This window comes from Balaenoptera acutorostrata, chromosome 11 (genome assembly GCF_949987535.1).
Source record: "Balaenoptera acutorostrata chromosome 11, mBalAcu1.1, whole genome shotgun sequence".
In the NCBI taxonomy this organism is placed as follows: domain Eukaryota; kingdom Metazoa; phylum Chordata; class Mammalia; order Artiodactyla; family Balaenopteridae; genus Balaenoptera; species Balaenoptera acutorostrata.
Window position 1 is genome coordinate 100574668 of NC_080074.1, and position 16300 is coordinate 100590967.

Consider the following 16300-nt stretch of genomic DNA (forward strand, 5'->3'; position numbering starts at 1 on the left):
TCTTTGACATTCCTATGTCCCCTCCCTCTTGAATGGGACTATGAGCTTGTGACTGCTCCTACAGTAGAAAGTACAGTGGAAGTGACTGCATGACTTTCAAAGCTAGGTTAGAAAAGGCCATCTTGCACCTACCCGGTCTTTGTGCTCATGGAATGCTCACTCCCAGATGCCATGCTGTGGGGAAGCCCAAGCCACTTGGATGTGCTCTGGCTGAGCCCACTGAGTTTACAGCTGTCAATCAGCATCAATCTCAACGACTCCAACCCCATCTGACTGGAACCACAGGAAACCCTTAAGTGAGAACCGCCTAGCTGAGCCCAGTGAATGCCCAGAACCATGAGAGATAATAAAGAAATATTAATAAGGGAATTCCCTGGCAGTCCAATGGTTAGGACTCTGTGCTTCCACTGCAGGGGGCACGGGTTGGATCCCTGGTCAGAGAACTAAGATCCTGCATGTCGTGCAGCACGGCCAGAAAATAATAATAATAATAATAATAATAATAATAATAATAATAATAATAATAATAATAATAATAATGTATTAAGTCATTAAGTTTTGGGGTGATTTCATTATTCAACAATAGGTAACTGGAACAGCAGTAGAAATGGGTTGTTACAGGAGTACATAAAAAGTATTCCTATCCCAGATTTGGCTGGGGAAGAATTCAGGAATATTTCCTGGAGAAAATAACTCCTGAGTTCTTTCATCCTCTCTGAGTCAGGCCCACCCATCCTCAGAGAATGGCCACTTTCATGCTTTCCACAGGAAGCTGAGCATCCTTTCCCACTAACCAACCCAGGATGCAGCCTGTCTCTCCAGTGAAACACTCAGGTGTGGGACTCTGGTCCTGATCTCAAACACACACTTCAACCCATCTCACACACTCTGCAATTCTTTCTCTAGGAAGAGCTTAGGTCTTTTTTGAAATTCGAAGTCTGAGTTAGAATACTTAAAGATCACCTTCTAGGGCTTCCCTGGTGGCGCAGTGGTTGAGAATCTGCCTGCCAATGCAGGGGACACGGGTTCGAACCCTGGTCTGGGAGGATCCCACATGCCGCGGAGCGACTAGGCCCGTGAGCCACAACTGCTGAGCCTGCGCGTCTGGAGCCTGTGCTCCGCAACAAGAGAGGCCGCGATGGTGAGAGGCCCGCGCACCGCGATGAAGGGTGGCCCCCGCTTGCCGCAGCTGGGGAGGGCCCTCGCACAGAAACGAAGACCCAAAACACAGACAAAAATTAATTAATTAATTAATTAAAAATAAATAAATTAATTAAATTAAATGAATTTCTTTAAAAAAAAAAGATAAATGTTGACACCTCTTTAAAAAAAAAAAAAAAAGATCACCTTCTAGGAAGCCCACTTCCTGTTCCCATTCCTCAAAAGCTCTATAAGGTGCATTCACGTTTTCCTTCCCTTTGAAAACCCTGCCAAGCACCCTACACCAGCCCAGGGCGTCTCTTCAACTTCAGCTTCCTCATACTAACTAGTATTGTCAGAATCTGCAGTGATCTCTGAACCTTCATTTCCATTCCCAAACACCCATGTTGCAGGTATATACAGTAGCAAGACACATAAAAATTTTAGATAAGTCCCTGTATTAATTAGGTAGGCTAATGCAATAACAAATAAACTTTAAAAAATATTTGGCTTAAACGAAATGGTAGTTTATTATTTACCCACATAAAAAGTCCAAAATGTTTCCAGGTCAGCAGGACAGCAAAGGCCCTCCGTCCTCAGCACATTCCCTCCAGGGCCACCGTGAGAAAAGAACATGGCGGATCAGAGAGTGGAAGATTTCTATGGACCAGGCCTAGGTGTGGTACACACAACTTCTATTCATATTCCATCGGCTAGAACTCAACCACGAGGTCACATCTAACTGTGAGTGTGTGCCCAGAGAGATGAGGATTTGGTGAGCAGCTAGTAGTCTCTGACACAACCCCCGAATGTATCCCATATTTCCCCAAGCTGTGGATACAAATAAGGTCCCATTAATACTTCTCAAGCTCTTCCCCTTGTGGGGGAGGAAAAATTTTCCTCTACCCTTTTATGTTCTTCTGGCTGGTCTAAGAATTAAACTGACATGAGGGGACTTCCCCAGTGGTTAAGAATCTGCCCTCCAATGCAGGGGACACAGGTTCGATCCCTGGTCGGGGAACTAAGATCCCACATGCCTCAGGGCAACTAAGCCCACGTGGTGCAACTACTGAGCCCGCGTGCTCTAGAGCCTGCGCGCCACAACTAGAGAGAAGCCCAAGCACCACAACTAGAGAAGCCCATGCGCTGCAAGGAAGAGCCCACACGCTGCAACGAAAGATCCCGCATGCCGCAACAAAGATCCTGCGTGCTGCAACTAAGACCCAATGCAGCCAAATAAACAAATAATTAAAAGTTTTTTAAAAACCTGACATGAGACAGATTAACAGGAGAAAATCAAATTTAATTGCATACATACAGGGGTTCCATAAGAATATGGGGCCCAAGTTAGGCTACTGAGGCTTATATGCCATCTGAAAGGAGAAGGGGGTGGGGATGGAACTTCAAAGGGGAGGAAGGCAATTCACATGGATATGGAAAAACAAATGTTTGGTAAACAGATGTTCGCTGGGCCATGCAGAGACAATGGGACGCAGAGAGGACTCTGATCTCTTGGCTCTGCCTGACGTGTAGCCCATATTCTTTGTAGATATCTCTGGTGAGCATGCTTGCCCTGGACCAGGCCCTTTATCTAAATTCTCTCAGGCAGTTAAGGAGGAAGTAAAGAGTGACTTCCTGAGTCTTCTGTTTCTTAAAATTAATCAGCCTGAAAGAATCCTCATGCCGGAGAGATATGTTTCGGGGTGGCAGATTTTGCTTCCCTATACCCGCTCCCCACTTACACCAGGTCCCCATGTTCACAAACTCTCTATCACCTGGCAACTTGCTCATCAGGCTGTGGGAGACTGTAACAACCCCAGCAGTGCCGTCTCCTGGAAGGAGCTCCTGCTGTTACCCAGATGCCCATTAAAGGCTAGAACCGCACAGTAACGTAAAGAGAAGCAAATACCACCTTCTTGCTTTTTTTTTTTTTTTTAATGAGCTTGAAGGTTCAAAGAAGGCTTCTTAGAGCAGGATACCCAGGAGCTTAAATTTTTATTTTTTTAAGTTTTAAATAATTTTTGGGGGGGGGGGCCATGCTGTGCATCTTGTGGGATCTTAGTTGCCCGACCAGGAATGGAACCCATGCCCCTTGCAGTGGAAGCACAGAGGCCTAACCACTAAACCACCAGAGAATTTCTCCCTTCTTGCTTTTCGGTTATTCCTTTTAGGGAGTACCGGGGCAGCCTGTAGGTACTCCAATGTCTTGTAGAGTTTTCAGTGACATGATTCCTACATCTTTTACATACAGGCTCTCCAGGTATGAATTGATCAGGTTCGAGGTAAAAACCAACTTGAGTGATGGGCACTGGGCAGTAATAAGAATGCAGTCAGTCAGCCAGTCCGTCAGTCAACATTTACTGAGTATCTACTATGTGCCAGGCTCCGCTAAGCTCCGGATGCACAGTGTACCCAGAATGACATAGTCCTTGCCCATATAAGAGTCACAGCCCAGTGTGGAGAGTCTCACTTCAACTCTGATCCAGAGATTTTGTTATGAGTTGAGCATATCAGACCAAGTTCCTCCTTGCCTTTGGTTGCATTCTCTCCCAGGAAGCTCCTTGTGCAAATAGATTACTGATACACTCACCTCGCCCATTCCCCAGAGAGAACCGGATAAGAATGAATCCCAAGTCAGGCTGGGACCACCATCCTCTGCCTCTCACTACACAGGTGAACTGATCAGAAAGTATGAGGCCACTGAGAGAAAATATGCCAAATGTGTTTGGTTTGCCTTATATAGTACTGGCCTACGCAGAATTTTTTAAATTTTTTAATTAGTCACCAAGATTAGAAAACAGAAGGTTTGGGACTTCCCTGGTGGCTCAGTGATTAAGAATCCGCCTGCCAATTCAGGGGACACGGGTTCGAGCCCTGGTCCAGGAAGATTCCACATGTTGCAGAGCAGCTAAGCCCATGTGCCACAACTACTGAGCCTGTGCTCTAGAGCCCCACGAGCCATAATTACTGAGCCCATGTGCCACAACTACTGAAGCCTGCACACCTAGAGCCCGTGCTCCACAACAAGGGAAGCCACCACAATGAGACTCCCGTGCACTGCAACAAAGAGTAGCCCCGCTCACCACAACTAGAGAAAGCCCACGCGCAGCAGCAAAGACCCAGTGCAGCCAAAAATAAATAATAAATAATTTTTTTACTTATAAAAAAATACAGAAGGTTATACACACACACACACGCTTCCAGCTTCTTTGAAGGAAACAGAATATCTAACCTGCAGTTCTATATGAGGCATACTCTATAATGTTTTCCATAGTCTCTACCACTCCCTATTGTCTCTGACTCTGAGGTCAACAGTCAGTTGTCATTCATCACTTTGTTTTTCCTAGAGAAAGAGTAAAGGGAACAATGTTTATAGCCCTGTATATATCAAAAGTGGGAAAACAAGTTCACAAGATTAAGAAAAGTGGGACAGAACCTATTTCTTCATGGAAATAAAGAATATTCCTACCAGATTATTATGAAAAAAACTTCTGCTGAAGACACCAAAGGGGAGCAGAATATGACACCCCAAAATATGCCTCTTTGGCGTAAGGATTATCTTGAGCTGGTTTTTGTTTTTTGGTTTTTTTGGGCCACTCGGCAAGGCTTGTGGGACCACAGTCCCCCGATCAGGGATCAAACCTGGGCCTTCAGCAGTGAAAGCAACTAGTCCTAACCACTGGACTGCCAGGGAATTCCCTTGAGCTGGTTATTTTTAAAAACATCAGAGAAGCTCTGAAACCAAGTAGAAGTTATGCTTTTGTAAGGGACATTTACCTTTGTAAGGGAAATCCCCATTTCTCAGTGTGTCTTCCTCTCTGTAGCAGGAAGAGGCCAAAAACTGAATCTCTAGAAACTCTTATCAATGGAGAAGGCAGGGACTGACTACATAACAACCATACCCTCCTGTGCTTTGCCTGATATCCTCCCTTAACTGGCTGCCCCCCCACCAACATCTTCTGTCTTTAGTGGAAGATGGTATTTAAGGTGATGACCTGGGCCATTTCTGGGAGTTACTCAGTTTTCCTAGGCATCTCCCAGATATACAGAAGGTATACATGTTTTTAAACTTCTGTTTTGCTTTTCTCTTATTAATCTGTCTTTTATTACAGGGGTGTCTCAGCCAAGAACCTAGAACATAGAGGAGAAATTACTCTTCCTCACCCATAGAAGTATTATATACACACTCACCCAGCTCCTTCTTATTACAAGTGGTTGATTAGGAGTACCCAAAGGAGATATTTTGAGTATCTCTAATGCCAGATCACACCGTGGACTATCAGTGCTCTCTTTACTACTGGAAATGGTCATTTCTCACAGTTTTTATTCATAAGTGTCATTTTGGATTTGTTTGCTTATTTCTCATCTTGGCTCTCAAACCATGTTGGAAAGCGTAGGGGATGTTTTTCAAGAGAGTTAGCAGCTTCAGTTCAATCATATTACATCAGAACCCTTTCTAACCAATTTGATGCATCCTTTGCTCTATCACATCTCTTTTTTTTCCAGGTGCACAGCATAGTGATCAGATATTTCTATACATTACAAAATGATCACCATGATAAGTTCAGTTACCATCTGTCACCATACAAAGTTATTACAATATTCTTGACTATATTCTCCATATTGTAAATTTCATCCCTGTGACTCACTTATTTTGTAACTAGAAGTTTGTACCTCTTAATCTCCCTCACCTATTTCACTCATTCCCCTCAACCCCCTCCCCTCTGACAACCACCTATTTGTTCTCTGTATCTATGAGTCTGTTCCTGTGTGTAGTTATATTTGTTCAATTGTTTTGTTTTTTAAATTCCACATATAAGTGAAATCATATGGTATTTGTCTTTGTCTGTCTGACTTATTTCGGTTAGCATAATACCCTCTAGGTCCTTCCATATTGTCACAAATGGCAAGATTTTGTTCTTTTTAATGGCTGAGTAATATTCCATTATATATGTATATCACATCTTCTTTATCCATCCATCTAAAGATGGACACTTAGGTTGCTTCCATATCTTGGCTGTTATAAATAATGCTGCAATGGGCATAGGGATGCATATATCTTTCCAAATTAGTGTTTTCGTTTTCTTCAGAAAAATACCCAGAAGTGAAGTTGCTGGATAGTACGGTAGCTCTATTTTAAATTTTTTTGAGAAACCTCCATACTGTTTTTCCATTGTGGCTGTACCAATTTACATTCCCACCAACAGTGCACAAGGGTTCCCTTTTCTCCACATCCTCACCAACCCTTGTCAGTTGTTGTCTTTTTGATAATAGCCATTCTGACGTGTATGAAGTGATATCTCATTGTGGCTTTGATTTCCTTCACTGTGCAAAAGGTTTTTAGTTTGATGTAGTCCCACTTGTTTATTTTTGCTTTTGTTGCCCTTGCCTGACGAGACATATCCAAAATATATATTGTGCTAAGACCAAAGTCAAAGAGCATACTGCCTATGTTTTCTTCTAGTCTAACAAGACTGCTCCCACTTCAGATGCTAATGACAAGTCCAGGTTGTTACCTTTGCTTCTGACCAGCTGGCTACAAATCAGAGGCTCCCACAACCCCTTCTTGGATTTGATTAATTTGCTAGAGCAGGTCCCAGAACATTTACTTACATTTACCAGTTCACTATAAAGGATACTATAAAGGATACAGATAAACAGCCAGATTAAGAGGTACATAGAGCAAGGTCTAGAAGGGTCCTGAGTATAGGAGCTTCTGTCTCCTGCACTGGGATGTACCACCAGGGAGGATGTACCACCCTCCCCAGATGTAGATATGTTCACCATCCACGAAGCTTACCAAATCTAGTCATTCAAGAGTTTTTATGGAGCTTTAATCTCCAGCCCCACTCCCCAAAGGTCAATGGGAGGGGCTAAAATTCCAGCCCTTTAATCCCTTGGACTTTCTGGTGACCAGCCCCATCCTGAGGCTATCTAGGGACCCCACCCTAAGTCACCTCATCAGCACAGGCTCAAAAGGGGCTTCTTACGCCCCTTATGGATGACAAGACACTTTGATCACTCAGGAAATTCTAAGGGTTTTAGGAGCTCTGTACCAGACACCAGATATGTTTGTTACACCACACTACTCAGTCTCCATTCTATATCAGGCCCCTCACTCTACTTTGGGACCTACAAAGACCAAGGAGACAATGTGAAAAAGTAAACTGGGTCTTTTTTTTTTTTCCATGATGGTGCTGTGGGGGGAGGAAAAATAATTTTCCCTCTATCCTTCCAGGTTTTTGGCTTAGACCCTTATAATAAAAGGCAGATTAATAGGAGAACTCAAGTCCCAGCAGGCCCCTAAGTGTGAGGCACTAAGTGTGACAGGTACACCCATGGACAGGCACACTGCAGTCTAAAAGATCTACTTGAGTTTTCTAACTTGTACACACAGAAATTCAGGGACCATGTGTGGGAATGGATAGTATTGAGGGTGCGGGATAATGGTGGAAGGAACATAAAGTTGGAGCAGGCCAAATTTGTTGTTATGAGCTCACTAAGCAAAGACTGCATTAATGTTACAGTTAGGAAGGGCTCTAACAGCTTGGTTGGTTGGTTGGCTGAAACATGCACCCAAAGTTTTCACACAGTGAGTGAATAAGAAATGCCAGACCAGTCTTGGTTTAATGAAGAGGAAGGTGAGACAGGAAGCGGCAAGGCACAACCTTTAAAAGAATGACAACCATTGAGGACACGACATAAACTGGTTAGAACCAACTAGGTCCAAGATGGCTGATGAGGGACTTCCCTGGTGGCGCAGTGGTTAAGACTCTGCTCTCCCAATGCAGGGGGCCCAGGTTTGATCTTTGGTCAGGGAGCTAGATCCCACACACATGCCGCAACTAAAAGTTCACATGCCACAACTAAGGAGCCGGTGAGCCGCAACTAAGGAGCCCCCCTGCTGCAACTAAGGAACCCGCCTCCTGCAACTAAGGCCCTGCGCAAGCAAATAAATAAATAAAATAAATAAATTTAAAAAAAAAACATTGTCTCCATGAAGGAGACAAGCCATTATTAAAAAAAAAAAAAAAAAGATGGCTGACGAGTTGACTTCCACTAGACCTTGAGCCTCAGTATCCGCTCCTTGTAACACATCAGAAAGCTAAGTGACACACCCACAGGCTCCATGACAGTTCTGTCCATTATGGTAACCCCCCAAAGACAAGGTGGGTGGGGTTACCATAATGGACAGAAAGTCAAAGCAGAGATCAGAATGGTCTGACTTGCATAGACCTATGGCATTGACTAATTGATCAGAGTGTTCCAGAAGTGAAATCGATAGGAAGCCTACTAAATTCTTACTTGATCTGGATAAGCAGAAATGTTTTAGGTCAAGTGAACAAAAGTCTAACCCGAATCTTAAAAACAGAGTCTTGGGACCTTAGTCATCCCACACTTGAGCCAGTTTATAGACCTTTGAATGAAGGAGAGGCTGGGTGCCCCTGAGGAAGCATCCTGGTACACTGTCAGAGACTTGTACTGTTAATCTTTCTCCCAGCCCTCCCCAAAGGGACCTATAGCCTTTTACCAGGGTAACTGTGTCTAGGGGAAAAGGAAATCATCAGACTTTGGGTGATACTGGACACTGGCTCTGAACTGACAGTAATTCCAGGAGACCCAAAACATCCCTGTGGTCCACCAGTCAGAGTAGACTTATGGAGGTCAGGTAACCAACGGAGTTTTAGTTCAGATCTTTCTCACTGTGGGCTCTGTGTGTCCCCAAATCCATTCTGGTTATTTCCCCAGTTACAAATGCATACTTGGATTAAACATACTAAGGGAATTCCCTGGCAGTCCAGTGGTTAGGACTCCATGCTCTCACTGCCGAGGGTCCAGGTTCAATCCCTGGTCAGGGTACTAAGATCCCACAAGCTGTGCAGTGTGGCAAAAAATAAATAATAAATAAATAAATATAAATATACTAAGCAGCTGGCAGAATATCCACACTGGCTCACCTGTGGAGTGAGGGCTATTATGGAGGGAAAGGCCAAGTGGGAGTCACCAGAATGGCCTCTACCTAAGAAAATGGTACACCAAAAGCAATACCACATTCCTGCAAAGATTGCAGAAATTAGCATTGTCATCAAGGCCCTGAAAGGGGTGATGATTTCCACCACGTCCCCATTCAACTCACTTATTTGACCTGTGCAGAAGACAGATGGATTATCCTAAGTATAACCAGGTGAGTGACCCCAGCTGAAGCTGCTGTACCAGATGTGCTCTCATAGCTTGAGCAAATGAACATCCCCTGGTACCTGCCATGTGGCTATTGATCTGGCACATGCTTTTTTATCAATACAAAACAGAAGCAGTTTGCTTGCAGCTGGCAAGGCCAGCAATACACCTTCACTGCCTACCTCAGAGGCATATCAACTCTCCAGCCTATGTCATAAGTTAGTTCTTGATCTTGATTGCCTTGATTGATTGATCTTGATTCCCTTCCACAAGATACCACACTCATCCATTACATTGATGTCATTATTCTGATTGACCTAGTGAGCAAAAATTAACAAATACTCTAGACTTACTGATAAAACATTTGCATGCAGAGGGTGGGGAAAAAATCCAACAAAATTCAGGAGACTTTACCTCAGTGAAATTCTAGGAGTCCAGTGATGTGGGGCATCTTGAGATATCCCTTCTAAGGTAAAGGATAAGTTGTTGCATCTGGCTCCTCCTACAATCACAAAAGAGGCACAATGCCTATTGAGCCTCCTTGGATTTGGGAGGCAACATAATCCTCATTTGGGTTTGTTACAAGTAACCAAAATCCACTCGTTTTGAGTGGAGATTAAACATGGGGATACCCTATAACAGGTCCAGACTGCTAGGCAAGCCGCTCAGCTACTGGGTGCATGTGGTCCAGCAGATCCAATGATGTTGGAAGTGGCAGCGGCAGATAGGGATGCTGTTTGTGAAACCGAGTCCTATGACTCATTATAATTAAAACTAATGCCTGGGTTTCTCTTCTTATCTTTCTCATTCCTCTTTTGTTCCCTTCTGTCTTAGCCCATACCAATTTGACCACATGTTTGCTAATCAATAAGGAGAATGAAGATCAGGTGACTTGAGCTACACTTTCCGATAAGCATCACTGTTTATGTGCTGTTTAAGTTATCTTCCAGGGCAAGATGGCCTTTTCCAGGGTCCTCTCCCCACCCAGGTCAACAGACCAAAGAGCATGGACTGCAGATGACTAAGATGATTAACCCCAGCTCCTCTGTTCTTCCCCTTTAAAAACATCTAATTTAGAGACCAAGTTGGAGTGGATCCGAGACTTGCTTGGCGCTCTGCAATAAAATCCTTACTCTGCTGCAGACACCCACTGTTGGGAATTCCCTGGCGGTCCAGTGGTTAGGACTCAGAGGTCTCACGCCGAGTTCCCTGATCTGGGAACTAAGATCCCGCATGCCACACGGCACGGCCAAAAAAATTCAATTCAATTCAATTCAATTTTTAAAATACCCACTCTCAGAGTTTGGCTTTTTGTGCTGTGGGCACATGAGCCCTTTGTTCGGTTTCATTTGGAGCCTTCAGCAGGCCCCTATAGGTGAATCGCAGGGCAGGCTCTTAGGATTTTGAAGCAAAGCCCTGCCATCCTCTGCAGATAACTACTCTCCTTTTGAGAAACAGCTCTTGGCCTGCTACTGGGCCTTAGTAGAGACTGATAGCTTAACCGTGGGCCACCCAATTACCATGCAACCTGAGCTGCCCATCATGAACTAGGTGTCACATGACCCACCCATAAAGCTGGGTGTGCACAGCAGCATTCCATCACCAAATGGAAGTGGTCCAAGCAGGCTCTGAATGCACAAAAAAAGTTACATGAAGAAGTGGCTCAAATGTCCATGGTCCACACTCCTGCTACACTGCCTCCTCTCTCCAAGCCTGTACCTATGGCCTCATGGGGAGTTCCTACAATCAGTTGACAGAACAAGAGAAAGCGAAGGACTCCTTTACAGATGGCGTCGCAGGATACACAGGTAGCATTTGAATGCGGACAGATGTCCCTTTCTGGGACATCTCTGAAGAAAAGCGGTGAAGGGAAACCCCAGTGGGCAAAACATAGATTAGTGCAACTGGCTGTTTATTTTGCTCGGAGGAGAAATGGTCAGATGTGCAATTACATATCAATTCATGGGCTGTAGCCAGTGGTTTAGTTGGATAGTCGAACACTTGGGAGGAACACAATTGGAAAATACATGACAAGGAAATTTGGGGAAAAGGTATATAGTAGGCCTCTCTGAGTCGGCAAAAAGCATGAATATATTTTTGTCCCATGTGAATGTTCACCAAAGGGTGACCCCAGCAGAGGAGGATTTTAAGAATCACATGGAAAAGATGACCCATTCTGTGGATACCAGTCAGCCTCTTCCCAGCCACCTATCACTGCTTAATGAGCTTTGAACAAAGTGGTCATGGTGGCTGGGATGGAGATTATGCATGGCCTCAGCAACATGAACTTCCATTCACCAAGGCCAACTTGGCTATGGTCACTGCTCAATGCCCAATCTGCCAACAGCGGAAACAAACACTAAGTCTCCAATATGGCAACATTCCCCAGGGGTGATCAACATGGTGGCAAGTTGATTACACTGAATTACTTCTGAAACCACACAACTCAGATTGGGACTTGAACCCACGGGCCAGGACTCGAACCCAGCCAAAACCCCAAGTGGGACGTGAACCCACTGTCTTCTAATTGAGATCACACCACACATGTGGTCTCAGGACTTGATGAAACTCAGATTCTTTATGTCTCATCACAGAAAGAATTCAGTGAGAAACAAAGTGATAGGTAAGAAGTGGATTTATTTAAAGAGATACATATTCCATAGACAGAGTGTGGGCTATCTCAGAAGGTGAGAGGCCCTAAAATATGGGGTATATTGTATTTATGGGTTGGGTAATTTCAAAGGCTAATGAGTGGGAGGATTATTCCAACTATTTTGGAGAAGGGGTGGAGATTTCCAGGAATTGGGCCACTGCCCACTTTTCCGGCCTTTTATCGTTAGCCTCGGAACAGTCATGGTGCTGGTGGGTGTGTCATTTAGCATATGCTAATGCATTACAATGAGCGTATAATGAGGCTCAAGGTCTACTGGAAGTCGAATCTTCTGCCATCTTAGACCTAGTTGGTTCTAACCAGTTTTTGTCCTGTCCTCAATGGCTATATCATTCTTTTAACGGTTATGTTCTGCCCCCTTCCCTCCCGTTTCACTTCCATCATGGAAGGCCAGCATTTTGTTCTTACTGCAATTAGACACTTCAGATATGGATTCGCCTTCCCGCTTGCAATGCTTCTGCCAAACCTATAATCTGTGGACTTACAGAAAGCCTTATCCACCATCATGGGTGGATAACATTGCTTCTTATCAAAGAACTCACTTCACAGCAAAAGAAGGGCAGCAACAGGCCCACGTTCATGGAATTCACTGGTTTTATCATGTTCCTCACCATCCTGAAGCAGCTGGCTTGATAGCTTTTGCAGACTTTTGAAGACTCAGTTACAGTGCCAGCTAGGTGGTGATGGGGCTCAGGACAGGTCACCCCAAGATGTGTCAGGCTGACATGCAGATTATTTTGAGCTGAAAACAGCAAGACCTAAAAGACTCAGGAAGAACCTTTGAACAACTCCCCACTGTTATTGCCCAAAAGAATTTAAAATAGGAGGGCTGTCCCAGGAAGGAGTTATAGATAACTATAGTAAAGTATAAATTAGGTGTGGTAGACAAGGAGAAACCTAGCAAGGCGCATTTGATCAAAGTCCTCTCTGTGTGCCATTGTCTTTGGATCTGTTTGCCAAATATTAACTCTTTTTATCGTCCTGTGAATTACCTTACTTCCCTTTGAAGGGTCAGACTCCTTGTCCTTAGTCTAGAATAATATATATTCTTCATCTTGCCTTGCTGTCTTTGGAATTCTTCATGCTTATGTGGATTCCCCATGCGCATGTAATAAATTTGATTTTCTCCTGTTAATCTACCTTATGTCATTTTAATTGACAGCCAAAAAGAACTAAGAGGGGAAAGAGGAAGAAATTCCCCTCCCCCACAGTGGTTTTGGGGAAGAAGAAATTGTCCTCTACCCTTCTAGGTTCTTCTGGCTGGTCTAAGAATCAAATTGATGTGAGACAGAGTTACAGGAGAAAATCAAACAAAAGTTTAATAGCATGTTTACATGGGAGAGACCCAGGAAAACTGAGCAACAAAATGGCCAAAACCCTCACCTTAAATAGCATCTTCAGCTAAAGACAAAAGAAAATGGTGGGGACAATGGATGGGACTTCAAAGGGGAGGAAAGAAATTCATATGGAGGTGAAAAAGCAAATGTTTGGTAAACAAATGTTTTCTGGGCTGTGCAGTTACCGGACACAGAGTCGACTCTGATCTCAGGCCCTGCAGAGAGTTTCCCCCACCACACTCAGCCCATATTCTTTGCAAATATCTCTGCTGATAGGTCTATTCTAGGAACAAACCCTCTATCTGAATTGTTTTAGGCAGTTAGGGAGAAGGTCAAATGTTCTTCCTGAGTCTTTTAGGCCTTGATTATTTTCAGCTCAAAATAATCCACATGCCAAAGAGACATTTGGGGATGACAAATTTTGCTCCCCTGCAGTGGTCATAGCTGGCAAGGTTGGGGCAAGGTCCTCCAGAAAGCTGGATATGCTCTGAATCAGCATCTAAAATATTTCACCCACAGCCAAGATTCATGGGTCCAGGAATCAAGGAGTGGAAATGGGAGTGGCAGTGATCGCTACTAATCCTAGGAACCCACTAGCAACATTTTTCCTTCCTGTCCCTGTGTCCTTATGCTCTGCTGGCCTGGAGGTCTTGGTTCAGAGGAAGGAATGCTTCCACTAGGAGACACAACAATGATTCCATTGAACTGGAAGTTAAGACTGCTGCCCGGCCACTTTGCCTGTTGATTTAGAGGCATGAGGAACTCAAAGAAGGGAGTTACTGTGCTGGCTGGGCTGACTGACCCTGACCTCCAAGGGGAAACTGGACTGCTTCTCCACAATGGGCATAAGGGAGAGTAAGTCTGCCATACAAGAGATCCCTTAGGGCTTCTCTTCCCATTACCATGCCCTGTGATGAAGGTCAATGGAAAACTGACAATCCAATCCAGGCAGGACTATTAATGACCCAGACCTCTCGGGAATGAAGGTGTGAGTCACTCCACCAAGTAAAGAACCACAACCAACTGAGGTGCTTGCTAAAGGCAAAGGAAATATAGAATGGGTAGTAAAAGAAGGTAGTTATAAATACCAGCTATGGCCATGTGACCAGTTACATAAAGACTGTAATTATCAAAAGTATTCCTCCTTGGAACTAGTAATGTAAGCCTCATGTCTACTCGAAGACGGCGGTCTTTTCCCCTCCCCCTCTCCTTTGACTATAAAACTGTAGGGGCTTCCCTGGTGGCGCAGTGGTTGAGAATCTGCCTGCTAATGCAGGGGACATGGGTTCGAGCCCTGGTCTGGGAGGATCCCACATGCCGCGGAGCAACTAGCCCCGTGAGCCACAATTACTGAGCCTGCACGTCCGGAACCTGTGCTCCGCAACAAGAGAGGCCGCGATAGTGAGAGGCCCGCGCACCGCGATGAAGAGTGGCCCCCGCTTGCCACAACTCGCACAGAAACGAAGACCCAACACAGCCAAAAATTAATTAATTAATTAATTAATTAAAGAATATTTTAAAAAAAAGCAAAACTGTAGCCCACTTAATCCACAGGGCAGAGCTCCCTCGCCTGCCCGCTTGCATCACTTACAAGCGTCCTATATTAATAAATCTACTTCTTGCCTGTCAAAAAAAAAAAAGTATTCCTCCTTACTTTGTTATGAATTTATATGTATACATAATATGTTTTTTTCCCTCTTATTCCCTTATCATGTACCATAATATATATTGACTTTCTTTCATAGAATTGTGGGTTTTTTTTAACTTAGGCTCAGTGATTTCCCCTCATTAGAATGAATCCCCTGCTCCTCACTAGCCTCATGACATCCACACATCATGTTATTTATACCTCCCCTTGCATTCTTTCTTTCTTTCTTTCTTTGGCTGCGTCGGGTCTTAGTTGCAGCATGCGGGAATTTTTGTTGCTGCGTGCAAGCTCAGTAGTTGTGGCTGCACGCGGGCTCAGTAGTTGTGGCACACGGGCTCTAGAGAGTGCGGGCTTAGTTGCACTGCAGCATGTGGGATCTTAGTTCCCTGACCAGGGATCGAACCCACATCCTCTGCATTGGAAGGCGGATTCTTAACCATTGGACCACCAGGGAAGTCCCGAATTTAAGTGTTTTTAATTTTACATCATAGTATTGAAGTTATGAGAGATCAAGGAGAAGAGTAAACATCACTTAAGGACTTTATCTCATCTTCTGGGGAAGGGGTTGGTGCATTTTCAGTTGCACACAGGATGGTTGTATCATGTTAGGTGGAATGATGACCTTGTTGTCTTTATTTGGAGAATAAGTATGGCTTAAGGACACACATATGAGTGCCAAATTGACAGGGGGGTAGACTCGTGATGATTAATTTTATGTGTCAATTGACTGGGCCATGAGGTGCCCAGATATTTGGTTAAACATTATTCTGGGTGTGTCTGTAAGAGTGTTCCTGGATGAGATAAACATTTGAATAGGCAGACTGAGTAAAGCAGATCATCCTCCCCAACGTGAGTGGGCCTAACCCAGTCCTTTGAAGGCCTGATAGAATAAAAGGCTGAGTGAAGGAGAATTTGCTCTCTCTGCCTGCCTTTGAGCTAGAATATTGGTCTCCTCCTGCCTTCAGACTCAGACTCGGCCTGAAAATAACACCTTCGTCTCTCCTGGTTGTCAGGCCTTCAGAATTGTACTGGAACTGGACCATTGTCTCTCCTGCATCTCCAATTTGCTGACTGTGAATCTTGGGACTTCTCAGCCTCCATATTCTCATGGGCCAATTCCTTATTTTATATATATATACCTATATATATGTAGTTGACCCTTGAACAACATGGGGGTTAGGGATGCCAACCCCTTACACAGTTGAAAATCTGTGTATAACTATACAGTCGATCCTCCGTATCAGTGATTCTGCATCTGCTGATTCAACCAACTGTGGATCGTGTGGCACTACAGTATGCATATAGTAAAACAAAATCTGCGTATAA